The sequence below is a fragment of the Ictidomys tridecemlineatus genome, chromosome 12, assembly GCF_052094955.1.
Source record: "Ictidomys tridecemlineatus isolate mIctTri1 chromosome 12, mIctTri1.hap1, whole genome shotgun sequence".
In the NCBI taxonomy this organism is placed as follows: domain Eukaryota; kingdom Metazoa; phylum Chordata; class Mammalia; order Rodentia; family Sciuridae; genus Ictidomys; species Ictidomys tridecemlineatus.
In genome coordinates, this window is record NC_135488.1 from 28,683,525 (window position 1) to 28,698,128 (window position 14,604).

The 14,604-nt window shown below is 38.4% G+C and overlaps 1 pseudogene across 1 annotated transcript in view; it reads left to right on the forward strand.

The window, feature by feature from the left end:
• The window catches only part of LOC144369149 (endophilin-A1-like), a 48,375-nt pseudogene that overhangs the window by 8,222 nt on the left and 25,549 nt on the right, over nucleotides 1–14,604 (forward strand). Inside the window, exon 2 of the transcript XR_013428623.1 lies at nucleotides 4,654–4,726. The product of XR_013428623.1 is annotated as an endophilin-A1-like (transcript). The remainder of the gene's footprint in view (nucleotides 1–4,653; nucleotides 4,727–14,604) is intronic.

Consider the following 14,604-nt stretch of genomic DNA (forward strand, 5'->3'; position numbering starts at 1 on the left):
AAAGCTTATTTTTAAGTAATTGGAAAATTGGGGAATTGAAGAAATAAAGAACTATATGTCATAATTTCAAAGTTACACTGTGTTTTTCTTAAGTGAAAATAAACTCTTGCTTATAATAAATGATGTAAGGGTACATCTTCTTCATGTTCATTTTATCAGTTCTGATAATAAGAGAATATGTTCTTGCCAGTTAAGGTATAGCTTTCCTAGCCAGTACCTTGCAAGGCACGTTTAGGATTGTGATCCATGGCTTGTCTGTGGCCAATACAGTATAAGCTAGCAAAAATCCTGAACGTTATTATTGAGGACAGAGATGGAGAGAGATGAGAAGTTAGTCAGCCTCCTCCTGGCAGATGACTCTGGAATAGCAAATGGTCATGAGACAATTCAGCTCTAGTACTCTTTCTTAGAAACCTAATCCATGACCTTGAGTTTGCTTCCCATAATAACACTAGCTATGTGACCCTAGGGAGCTCCTTCCCTTTTCTAGGCCTTAAGACTCTCACTTTTGAAAAATCAAGGCTTTGGACTAATTGTGCTTCTGGTCTCTTCTTCTTATGGTTATTAACTTAAACGAGTGATTATCTGTCAGAGTACATAAAGATCAAGGGCCCATGAATGGATTTGCTAAAAGCTGTTCCCTGTTGGTGTATGTTGTGAAAAGAAAATACACAAATAATTCTACTGGATAAAGTTTTTTTCCCCAAAGATGGACTTACAAAGAAGCCCATTTTATGCTCAGATCAACAGTGCTTGGATAGAGCTGGTTCTGTATGATGCCTGGATTAGGTAACCAGAGAGGTTGAAGGAGTCAGCCTCAGTGGACAACAGGACCTGTAATGGTCCTGGGAGACTTTGGTCAAGTCATCAGTAACACTGGAATACTTTCTATTCCCAAGTCTTTTAAAGGTTGAATCCACTCTAGGTACCCAAAATGGTACTCTAATATTGATATCTCCAAGATCCCTGTGCCTCTGGGACTACTGGCTTTAACCAAGTGAATGGCCTCTCTGTAGAGAGCCTTAGTAGTTAAGCTCTATATTTACAAAGCTTGGTAGGGCTAGGGGTTCCCCCACTTGAATGACAACTACATTTCACAGCCTTCCTTGCTGAATCTCCTGTGGACAATGTGAGGTGTGTGCTGTTGGCACCAGCTTCTGCAGAGGCACCTTTGGAACTGAGAATTTGTGGCTCAGCAGCTCAGCATGGGAGAGTCCTCCTTCTGTAGGGCTCAGGGTGGAATAATTTTTGTGATTGGAGCTTTATAGAATTTGAGGACGTTCAAAATGAAACAGAAGATGGGATGACAGCTGCTTTCCTCCTGACCTTTTTGGTTGACTGCTGTCAGGTTCTTTGTCCATGTGGGGGAGGGTACAAACTCCTTCTCAACTCTGACTTGGTATCTCTCCTCAGGCTGGGGCCTTCCCCTGCTGCCTGTCCTCTAAGGAAGATATAGGGTAGTGTTTAGGAACACAGTCTCTGAAGCAGGTGTCCTAGGCTCTATTTCCTCATCCATGTAACAATATTTAAATCCCTTAGACTGGTTTTTGACAAATAGAAAACATCTTGTGATAGTAATGGTTATTATTATTATTAAGGACAGAGAAGGAAGAAAGTTAGAAATAATTGGTCTTCTAGCAGCAGAAGACATCAGGGTCATCTGACAGTTCCAGTCTTCTGGCACTCCTTCTTAGAAATCTTGATTTTTGGAACTGTTTTCCTTCCTATCATAGCCAGAGGATTTCTGGATATATCCAACATCTTCTTCCTTAATGCCTGATATATAGTTAGCAGGTGATCTGCATTTGTCTTCCTACCACTCATGTTCTCTGAAGCTTCTGCATGTTTGTTCTGCATATACCCTTTGGATTCATTGTCCTGACCCTAAACCATTCCATGACTTGAGGACATAGATACTGATGTTTTACTAATACTACCAGGACCTCCATGTGTGGTAGCAGAAGGCATGCAGTGCATAACTCCAAGGGCTACTGTTCTTTTTAGAACTAATCTCGGAACTATATGTTCCATCCCAAAACTTCTTAAAAATTTGAGTCAATCACTCAGAATAGCCAAAGAAATCCATAGCAAGAAAAGTAAAGCAAGAGGTATCACAACACCAGACCTTAAATTTTACTGCAGATTGTTCAGGTCCTTGGCCCATTTGTTGATTGGGTGGGAGGGAATGGGAGGGAGAAGGGGAATTGCATGGAAGATGGAAGGAGACCCTCATCGTTATACAAAATACATGTATGATGATGTGAGAGGAAAAAAAAAAGAAATGTGTCACATTAGATTGGGTAGAAAAAAGTGATGGGAGGGGAGGGGTGGGGAAGGGGTGTTAAGAAGGGCAGCAGAATAAAATAAACACTAGTATTGCTGTATGCATATATGTGTCTGTATAACCAAAGTGATTCTGCAACCTGTACACTCTGAAAAATGAGAAATTATACCCCATTTGATTCAAATGTACGATATGTCAAGATCATTGTACTGTCACGTGCAACTAATAAAAAATAAATAAACAAATAAAAAATAAAAATACACGGTAGACTAGTAGAGTGCAACTGAGATGGACCTTAAGTCCTTCTTGTCAATGAATATTCACAATTATCTGTAAAGCCTAATAAGTTATTTTCCCTTTTTTCTACTATATATCTGTATGATGCTGGATTTCCTTGATATATTTCAGCACAAACCAGTACATTGCAACAGACTGAATGTGGAAGCTGCTAGAAGATTCCAGCTGACTCCCATTAAGGAAGACATTTAAAAGATTTGTAAAACTGCCACTTTTTTATTCACAATATCTTTTCTGAAAATATAGATTTTTTTTAAAAAAAGTGTTACTTATGCTTACATTCACTGTCTATATTATTGTTATTTCAAAATAAATTAACAAAAAAAATTCAAAGAAAGTAGAGATTATCATGCTAGTGAAATAAGCCAATCGCCCCAAAACAGAGGCTGAATATTCTCTCTGACATGTGGATGATAACTCACAATAGGGGTGGGAGTTAGGGAATAATTGAAATACTTTGGATTAGACAAAGGGGAATTAAGAGAAGAGAGAGGGAATGGGAATAGGAAAGATAGTAGAATGAGTCAGACATTACTTTCCTATATGCGTATGTGATTACATGACCTATGTACTTCTACAAGTACAAACAGAAGAAAGAGAAATTATATTCCATGTATGTATAATATTTCAAAGTACATTCTATTGTCATGTATAACTAATGAGAATAAATTTTAAAGAAGTTGAGTCAATCAAAAGGACTTGGTACAAGACTCATTTGCAAGCCGGTAAATCTGAAATAGTATGCTTTTAAAGATAGTTTTATACCATAATTCCTTGACAAAAGAAATTTATTTCCTCTGTTTATCCCTGTAACAGTGCATACAAAGAGTTATGTTACTGTCATGGAATGGGAGATTATTAAGCATTGAAAACTGAACTGCAAGATGAAATCTTTTAATAGGTAGATTATGGAATACAAGGAGGTTTACACCATGCAAGGCTGATTTTATATGTGTATACAATAAACTATGGAAGCTTTTTAGATTTGAGGGAGGAGCCCTTGATCTCCAATAAACAGATGAAAAATTTTTCATGCACTTGATATCCAAATTTCACTATTAAAATTGCCTCCTATGCCTGATACGTATGCCATATAGTACGTGCATGTACCTGGAACACATGGATGCATTTATTTCCATCAGTCATTTTCCCTATAGTGTGAATGAATGTACCATACATGTTGACAAGAAAGGATTTGGTGGAGCAAGGTGGAGGGGATCTGGTTGCATTGAGTAGTTTCCATCATCTCTTCCCATGGGAAGACGGGCCTGACAGGGAGGGCTTAGTGAACAGCAAGTGCTGACCACGCAGAATTTTTTTGAGATAGACTCTAACATCACAGTTTTTATTTAGAGTTTACCTTATGTTCAAGGATTGGTCAAATATGTTAACTGAAGATTTTTGTATCCTTAGGATGTTCTCAGAAGTTAAATACAATCTTTCCTTCTCACACTTGAGTAAGCAGAGTTGATACTGCATTCTTTTCTCTTTTTCTGTCATTTATTTATTTATTTAGTTGGTAGCCGCAGTTGAAACCAGGGACACTTAACCATAGAGCCATATCCCAGGCTTTTTAATTTTAATTTTTTATTTTAAAACAGGGTCTTGTTAAGTTGCTTAGGGCCTCACTAAATTGCTAAGGCTGACTTTGAACTTGTGATCCTCCTGCCTCAGCCTCCCAAGCCCCTAGGATTACAGGCAAGCCCCATCACACCTGGCACATTATTTTTTCTTTTGAGCAGTGAAATCTGCCACCATACGTGGCTCTTCATAGACATCCATTAAATGCCTCTGGAAAAAAAGTATGATTCACTGTCTCGATCTTATTTTTGCCAGAAGATAATGAAGCATATTTTGAAACAAATTTTAGGCAATTACTAGCTTCCTCCTTGAATAAATATGTTTTTCAGATCTTGATAGACAGTCATTATTCCTTTTAGCATTTCCCCACAGTCCCTCACCTTCTACTGCTGGACTTGATATTACTCTATTATCCCAACAGTGGTTTTCTATAGACTTAACAAAAACACTAATGATTTCTGTCATTCAGGATGTGTATTTTCTCGTTTCAGAAAGTGGATGTCACCAGCAGGGCTGTGATGGAAATAATGACTAAAACAATTGAATACCTTCAACCTAATCCAGGTAAGGGATTGTCTTACCTGTATTTAGCATGCCTCCCAATTAATCTTTAGCTTCTCTTTGATAGACATTTTCAGTTTGGTGGGCTTCTTCATCAGTCTGCTTTTCTGGAGGTTCAGTGACATCACATATAGCACTTCAACTGGGGGAGGGTGACATTTTTTATTTTTATTTTTATTTTTTAGAGAGAGAGAGAGAGAGAGAATTTTTTAATATTTATTTTTTAGTTTTTGGCAGACACAACATCTTTGTTTGTATGCGGTGCTGAGGATTGAACCCAGGGCCGCGCGCATGACAGGCGAGCGCACTACCGCTTGAGCCACATTCCCAGCCCAGGAGGGTGATTTTTTAAAGCTCACTTTGCAGTAACCAGAGGATCTGTGATATTTTATCCAACCATGGTGTATTTAACAAATGGTGTGCATGGACAGCTTGATTGACATATAATGTCATGTCTCATGCTCTTATCACTTGACCTTTAATTTGCAAGAGATGGTAAGGAATAAAATGTATGTATTTTTAAAATAAGATATAATCCCAGAAGATGTGAAAAAAGTCGGAAGGTGAATACTTTGGTGAAATACAAAGGGTTTTTGTTCTTCTGGCATCAGAGGGTTGTCTTTGATTCTGATTCTTCTAACCTTAGAGGAAAGAATTGTAATAGAAATAATGCAGCTATACTTTGAAAAGAGAACCAGATAGAACTGGCTCTTTAAATAGGCTTAATGTGTAGCAAAGTAGAACAACCTATATCATAAGCCTCCTCATTATACTTTCTCTATATCTGTTCCTGACCACAGGGTGTAAAACTCAAAGCAGGGCTAAATATATGCATATTTGGAAGCATTTGTTTTTGAGACTAGTTTCTTTGGGAGTTTTAGGTTGGACTGCCATGTCCCTGGTGGTTCTTGGAAAGATAGTGCAGGAGACTGTCTCAGCCCTGGTGGGTCTGGATACAGAGCCTAAGTGGGCAAGAAACAAGGAAAGTGGAGTGTTTGAGATCAAATGACGTCGCAGTGCTCCTAGTAGGGCTACTCTCTCCTGCCACCACCCCCCGCCAGCCCCCGTGTTGCAGCTTTCAATCACATTTTGTTTACCTATGGCAGCACAGCTGCTATTTTGAAGATGAACAAACTATGTGGGAATAACATTCTGTTTTCTTTTTTTTTCTTAAAACATGCTAGAGATGAGATAATGTGAGGGTGGAAAATATAGAAAAAAATATGGGAAAGGATGGGAACCAGGAATTTAATTGATAGCAGACCAAAGAAATTTTCAAATGGTTATTGGCAAGTTACATAAAAAATAACAAAATACAAGCCCCTAATTTTTACCCAAAGCCTTCTTCATAACCTTTTTATTCCACAGAAATACAAAGATACCTTAGCTGTATGCTTAGGCCATAATATTTAGACAACAGTAATTGGTCAGATTTTGAAAAGAGAACTACTTATCCTGGTTCACCCCAGGAAATAATTGTTTTGGGCAAGAAACTTTTCTCTTTATTTTTGCATAGGATATTAAAGTACCCTATGATTTCCTGAGATTCACACATGAATTATGCTAGTAATTCACAGTTTGGGGCTAAATATAGGGGACAGGGAGAGAAATATGTTTATTGAGCAATAATGCATTTTCAGCACAGTGCTAGTTACAGTCACTGTCTCATCTTTTAAAGTGAACATTTTCTTAATATAAAAATGAAATATAACTGAACAATTTATAGTGTAAAGAATGGACTAAAAATTCACTGTGTTAACAAATCCTCTTTGGGAACCTGTCTTTTTCCTGAGTGTAATAGAATTATACTGTGTCATGGGTAGGTGTAGGGAGTTGAATAGTATGTTCTTCTGCAAACACCCCTACCCCATTCAGGTCTACTCAGAACTTCAGAAAGTGACCTAATTTGGAAATAGTATCTTTGAAAATATAATTAGTTAAGAATCTTTATATGAACTTCCTCTGAATTTACAGTGGACCCTAAATCTAAGAACTGGTGCCTTTGTAAGAGAAGGAGAGAGAGGACACACAGACACTCAGAAGACAACTATGGGAGGAATGAGAGCAGAGGTGGGAGTTGTGACACCTTGGCATAAGCCACAGAATGTCAGCAGCCACCACAGGTGGGAAGAGGCAAGGAAAGATTTCTCCCACAGAGCATCTGCAAGAAACCAACCTTGCTGATACTTTAGTTTCAGATTTCCTGACCTGTGAGAGAATAAAGTCTGTTGTCTAAGCCATCCAGATTGTAGTAATATGAAATAGCAGCCTGATAAAGCAAATGCTATGGACAGCTTCATTCTATGCACAGAAATATCAAGGGCCAGAGAAATTAAGAAACTGTTGCAGTCACATATCCAAGAAGGGAGGAAGCTGGGCCTCTTAAGTCCACATGATTTCTGTTAACGCCCTCCTGCCCCTTAGAAGAATGAGTTCCATTTCATTTATATTTAAAGGGTTCTTTACTTTCCGAGTAGATATACTGAAAATTCAGAAGGGAAACATTGTGAGATTGAGGCTTATTTTTTATTTTGATTAAAAATGGTTAAAGGAGGATGTAATTGAGGGAGATATGTATTTTTAGAAATGAACATGCTAATTAATTGCCAATATATGGTTTTATGTCTCTTTGAGAATTGAATGGTTATCTACTGTCCAGAAGAACAATTAAGACCATCACCAAACAGTCTCAGTTTGGTTTCAGAAAAGCATTTATGGGAAAGTCACATATACAAATAAATAAGTGTCACTCCTAAACATTCAGAAGCAAATGAAATTTCATATAGTCATTCCTCAGAATTTGAACAATCTGTGTTTAATGGTTTATGAGATAGAAATAAAGTTTATCCATGTTTGGGGTTTAGATTCTCCTTGAATTCTTGCCTTGGGAGCAGACACAGCATAGAACTCCTGGAAGGTACACTGGTTATTCAGAACCCAGGTGTCCTTTTGGAGCTGGCACAGGAGTCTGGCCAACATTTGGAGGCACTCAGTCTTTGGGTACAGTAGAACATAAATAATATTCCAGATTCATGCCTTGTTCTAAGTATTTTAACTGCCTTGCTCTTAGGGACCAGAGCTGGGTCAGTAAGTCTGGATAGCTGGATTCTGGTTCTGAATAAGCAAGACCGGACTTGGTTCAGGACTGGAGCTGATGCCAAGTGACAAATTGACATGGGTAGCCAGTACAAGCAGTAGAAATTAATGCTTTGAGGGTACTTTGAGAGTGCCCTGAAATAGAGGTACTCTCAAAGGTGCTTTCTGGGTTTCAGATCTTGTGGTTGTGGAGCTTACACAACTTTTATGTTCTCAAAACTTAAGTTCTGTTGAAATGATGACCAAGGAGGTGCTGATTAATTTTTAGGAATTCATGGATATGCTCTGTGAAAGTCCCACATTTGTACTTGCCCACCTCAACAGTGACATTTTAAAAAGGCAAATCTGGTCATATGACTATCTTTCATAAAACCCTCAATGGCTTTTCGTGCTTTTAGGATTAAGTTTCAAATTTTCACCATGGCTTAAAGGGTCCTGCCTTCCTCCTCATCAGCCCTTTCCCTTCCACCTTGCTAAGCTAACAGCTCTTTCAGGTCCAGGTATACAAGGCATGCAGAAGCCTTCCTTTGCCGTGTCATTGTTCTGTTCCTCTTGTAAGTTCAGCTGCTTTTCAGCAGTGGCACATGTCATCCTTATTGAAATTATGTAACATGTTTGTTTGTTTTTTCCCTCTCTGTGAGGTCAATATCATGCCTGTCTGATTCACCGCTATATCCCAAGCCCCCAGTCCAGTTCAGGCAGCCAGCAAGCTCATGGCTATTTGAATAAATGAATTAGGAAGCACAGTTAACAGTCAGTAGCTAATACAATACAACTGCTCTACAAAGGAGAGGAGGTAAAAGCTTTTCTCTTCCCAAACCATTGGAACCACACATACAACAGGCATTTATCACATGCATATTCTTCTAATGGGCCAATTCTAGATGTTTCTGGGTTAAAATAAGACCCATATCAGGTCCATCTCTCTAGTACTTGACAGTGTAACAGTGTAGTTGACACACACACTCTGAGGAGGGTGGAACACGGGGGGGCTTCACAGCTAATTCCTTGTGGAAATTCCAGCTGATTGATGAGGCAAGGAAAAGTGGGACACAGGCACTCAATAGGCCAGCAGTTCTTCCCTGTGAAGCAGAGCTTTCAAGGGTGTGAAACAGATCTGTAAGGTCTTCCAGCTGGGTCTGTGACATTCAGACAGGAGTAGCATAACCAGTGCCAATTTCTAAGCTGACTGGATAAGGTATTTTTAGAAAATATTTTTAAAATTTATTTTTGACTGATGCATAGAAATAAAATTTATCCATGTTCGGGGGCACCATGTAATGTTTCTATATATGTATACATTGCATAGTGTTTCATACTTATCTCTTCAAACATTGGCCATTTCTTTATGGCAACAATATTCAAAATCCTCTAGTTTTATGAACTATACAATACTACTTGTTATGTGTAGCCATCCCACTGTGCAGTAGCACTCCAGAACGTCTTACTCCTGTCTCATTGTAGCTTTGCACCCATTGATCCACCGCTCCCCATCCATACTCCACCTGACTGTACCCTTCTTCTGGTAACCACCATTCTATTCTCAACTTCTGTGAGGTCAACTTTTGCAGATTGTACATATGAGTGAGACCATGTGGATCTCCAGTTCCATTCATGTTGTTGCAAATGTCAGGACTTTATTCATTTTATGACTGAGTAGTTCCATTGTGTATCTGTACCACATTTTTTTTATTCATCCATCCCTTGATAGATACTTATTTAGTTGTTCCCATCTCCTGGCTCTTGTGAGTAGTGCTGCAGTGAGCGTGGGAGTGCCAGTGTCTCTCTGACAGGGACTGATTTCATTTCCCTTGAGTATATAGCTATAGTATAATGGGATTGCTGGGTGATAGGGTACTTCTGTTTTTAATTTTTTGAGACTTTGAGAAACCTCTATACTGGTTCACATAATGGTTGTACCAGTTAACTTTATCTTCACCAGTGTGCAAGAGCCCCCTTTGTAGATAAGAAGTAATTTGAACATGAAAAGTACTAGTACAAATTCTTGCTCTAAGAGAAAATATCATTGCATAAAATATAAATCAGTTTTTTATTTAAGTGTTCTGATGCCTTGTGGGGAAGAAAAAGGCACTAAATAGGCATTGTCAGTTTATATAATGCAGACTACGTATGTAATTACAAATTTTCTAAGAGCTACATCAAGAGAGTTAAATGAAAGGTGAAATTAATGACATTTTATTTAACCAAACATGTAAAATACTGATATAGACAATTATAAAGGCATTTTACATTCTTTTTTTTTCCTGTCATACTAAGTCTTTGAAATTCAGTGTGTATTTTATACTTCCTGCACATCTCAGTTTGGACTAGCCACATTTTAAGTGCTCCAAAGCTCTGTGTGGATAGTGGTTTCTGTAACAGATAGCGTAGTGTCAGAGAATTCTATATTCAACCAGTTTAAAATTTGAAATATACACTACATAGTTTCATAAATGTTTAATGTGTACGTAGTTAATAAATGTTTAATGTTTGCCACCTTGGTTTATGCATTAATATATTTTATTTTCAATAGAAAAATGAAGTGTTTAGGATCAAGCTGAAGACCATTAAGTTATTGTACTTTAAACATCCGAAAATTCATTTCATGGTAATGTTGTGGAGATTCTCCCTCAAACAGAATCACAGATTGGAGTATGAATCCTTTCCTGCTGTAGCATACTTTGTTAAGGTAGAGACTTTTTCACTTAACACTGAGAAATTATTCTGACCCTAATGTCATAAACCAATACAGATTTCTAGGCTGCTGAGAAAAAATGTAGTTTGAACATAAAAATATTATGGGTAGTAGAGATTTTCTCTACATAAATTCTAGTCCCTTAAATGCCTTAGAGGTCTTTTTCCAGTGTATCCAAGATTCAGGTATTAAATTTGGGTCATTAGATTTCTATTCAGTATTTTTAAATAATAATTTCAAATCTCATTTGTGGAATGTTGCCTTTGGGGGAAAAAAGTTAGCTGCATTAGATCTAAAACATCTCATTAGTCCCTGGAAAGATATTACATCAAAATTACACTTCTTTCCCACAGGCTGTCCTTTTAATCATCTTCTTCCAAACATGAATAAATATAATGATTATAAGATATTTTGGTGTTGGCGGAACTGAAAGGTAATGCACAGATCACCTGGCTTTTGTTTACTGAATCTTTGTTCCCACAGCACTGTATTTTCTTTATTTCCTGGATGACAGGCCTGACATTTTCATCCAGTGTCTTTAAGAGCTCTTAGGATTGTACTTGACACGTAGTTTGCCCTCGGTATGTCTGCCACATAGGTGTCTGATGAATCTGCAGCATTCACCCCTCATTTGAAGAATGAGGAATGTACTGTCTGGTAGCCAGTACCTTTTACCTTTCCAAATCCTGACACTGAAAAATTTCCAAATGAATAAAGGACTGGTTACAAAAGCAATTGTGAGGAAAATGTTAAACTTCAAAGGAATAGGGTCTCACAAGGATAACATATTAAAGAGGAAAATGTAAGTAAAGCAATAGGCAGTATAATCCATATACTGTATGTATTGAAAAGGCTGGCATGGTTTCCTATTTTTACTACATCTTTGGGAAAAATATGGAAAGTTAGTAGGTTCCTAATATACTTGAGACTTTAAGTAATTCATAATTTTAAGTCGGCTGGAACTGATGGTGGATTAATGATACTCATTCCCTATGTCTCTAAAGAATACTAAAGCCAGACATTATTTAAAATAGGGTTGCTATTGTCATCATTATTACACTGGTGCTGGGATTGAGCCCAGGCCTCAGGAATGCTCAGCATGTGCCCAGCGCTGCGCCACAGCTGAGGAGCCCTGCACCTTCTGCCTCTCCAGGCTCCTTCTCCCTCCTGTTCACCCTGGTTTCTTCATTGCCTCAAGCTCTTTCCTGGACCAGGAATTTGTGGTAGCAGTTCCCGCTTCCTGGAGTGCCCCACATGCTCCTTTTTGACCTCTGTCATCTTACTCATCCTTCCTCAGTTCAAATTATCCTCTCCACTGAGAGGCATCTGCTGCGCTTTCATTCTGCACAGCCCCTGCAGCTTTGCCTCCTCACCACACATTTCTATCACATAAGCCCCTTCCACACATCTCTCAAGTGATTTCACATAGAGTAAAACTGAAAGCACTTACTGTTGGTGACAGGGCCTTGGTGGTCCCACCTTGTTTTCTGCATTTCAAACAATCTTCATCATGCTCCCTCTTCGCCACCTTTGCCAGGTTTCTCAAATGCAGGCACATTCTCACTTATGTGGGCCTCGTCAGTCCTTTGGCCTGAGTCCTCCCTCTCCATGTCTTCTCAGACTCTAGACTCATGTCTCTGCTCAAATGTTACCTTGCATGGCTTTCTTGTACAACTCTTTTAAAATATCAATCCTTTCACTCCCTAAGCCCTTTTCTTGTTTTATTTTTCTTTGTAGCACTTATCTTTAGTACATTTACTGTGTGTTTCATTGTTAAAATACTGCAAGTGGTATAGAATCCTGAGAGTAGGATTGTTGTTGATACACTGAAAGGATCCTAATTTTTTTTCATAACTGTACTTGGAATGTTTACTTTGTATGTCATTTTATTTGTTCAATATACTACCATATTCCTTTACTCTCCTAGCCATTTCCATACATTCAAGATGTAAATCATATCTTGTCACTCTTGCTTACAACTCTCAAGTGTTTTCTACCGAAGGAAGAATAGACTGAGAATTGACACCCAATCTTGTACCTGTCTCAGGTATACTCTTGCACAGGGTTAGGGCTAGGGTTAGCTCTCAAGATAGCTTCTGCTTCTCATCACTCAACCTGCAGTCAGATGCCTTCTCCTGGTGTGGTCCTTTCCTGGCCATCCTATTTAAAATAACCTGTTTCTACTTCTTTCATTATTTATCCCTTTTGTTATTTTCTATCACAATTGAATTTATACTCCAGCTTATCTTTTTGTTTATTGTCTGTCCATCACCCCCATTTCCCATCCAGAATATAATCTCCACAAAGGTAGGAACTTGTCTGTCTTGTTTGTTAAAAAGATATATCCCTCATATATACACAATGTCCTCCATAAATATTTTGTAAATGAACCTCTCTTTATGTCATAACTCAACAAAGGACTATGTCTGTTTTGCTTATTTTATATACTGTTTCTAGCACAGTCCTTAGTGTTTAGCAATTAGATAATTTGATGAATAGCTGATTCAGATCACATTAAGTCTATTTAAACTCCACCCTGTAGGAGCCGCAAACCTTTCTGGTAAAATCTTGGTCTGCAGGCTTCTGCAGGCCAGAATCAGCTTTTAGTTTGTCTTTATAATATCTCCTTCATGTCACAATTGATATGTTTCACAAGTAATTGCTTTGGGAAAATGCATATGTGCACACTATCATGGGTGAGATTATTGGATCGAAGCTAGTGACAAAACATTTGTTTTTGTAGACCTAGATAATAGTTGTTCTTGTTTGAAATGAAAAAACTAAAGCTGCAAAATAGATTAATTTTCCCAAAATCATTCAATAGAAAAACCAGAATTCTTAGATATAGTTGTCTTTAAATTTCGTTTTGTTTTCACTGTCTTTTTTTTAAGAGAGAGTGAGAGAGGAGAAGAGAAAAAATTTTAATATTTATTTTTCAGTGGACACAACATCTTTATTTTTATTTTTATGTGATGCTAAGGATCAAACCCAGCGCCCCGTGCATGCCAGGCATGCGCATTACCGCTGGAGCCACATCTCCAGCCCTTCACTGTCTTTTATGTTGCAAAATATGAAGATAACTTCAGTCTTGGTACGTGGCAGATACACTCTTAGGTTGACCCCTAATACCTCACACCCATGTAACCCATATCCTTTGAGTGGATGGAGCCTGTGATTTGCTTTTAACCCTAAGTATGGCAGAAGTCAAGGGACCAACCATTCATCACTCCCTTGATTAGCTAACATTATATGGCAGAGTAGATGGGCTGTTTCTTCCATGATTATCTTCCATTGTGAGTCTGTTTTAGCCCACTAGAGCGAGAGAGATTCTCCTTTACTGACCTAGAAGAAGCAACCACCATATTATGACTGCCTAAGGAGAGAGAACCAACTGAGGTGGTCCCTTGAACCACAAGATGGCCACTACCTGGCAGCAAATAAGAAGCTAGGGACCTGTCACACAGACACAAGGAAGCATATTCAGGCAACAAGTTGAAGGAGCCCAGACGCAGCTTCTAACCCACTCAGGCTTTCAGATGACAGCCTGGCTGACACCTTATTTGCCCTACTGTGAGAGCTTAAGCAGAAGACTTCCAATTTATAGAAACTGAGATAAACTGTTGTTTGAAGCTAAACCAATACAGTGTGGCTATAGTGCATTTGTTTCCCGAGCAGAGCATGGGAAACCGAGTTGTTTTCCATGTGAGGCATATCTGCTCCTGTTAATTTTGGCTCACTGGATACAATGCAGTGAAGTAGGAGATAGATTGGGAGTGCTTATCATTGTCTCTTCAGCTCAGGAGGAAGTCTCCTGAACATGTTAAGGAGTGGCTGGGTAATCCATTCCATGTTGAAACTAAAGTTATCTTCTTGTTTTGAATTATGATAGTAAACAACACTTCTCATAGTGCCTGTCACTTTGTAGGAACTCAAGAAATGTTACTCTCCTACCCTTCCCAGAGACCTTCAGCTCTACCTGAGAGCGTCTCAGATGTGTCCTTAGCCATTTCTCAGGCAAGACGTCTAGGGAAAAGTCCTCTGTGCACCCTTTCCCATGACAATGTCATAAGTCCTTACTCTAAAAACTTGA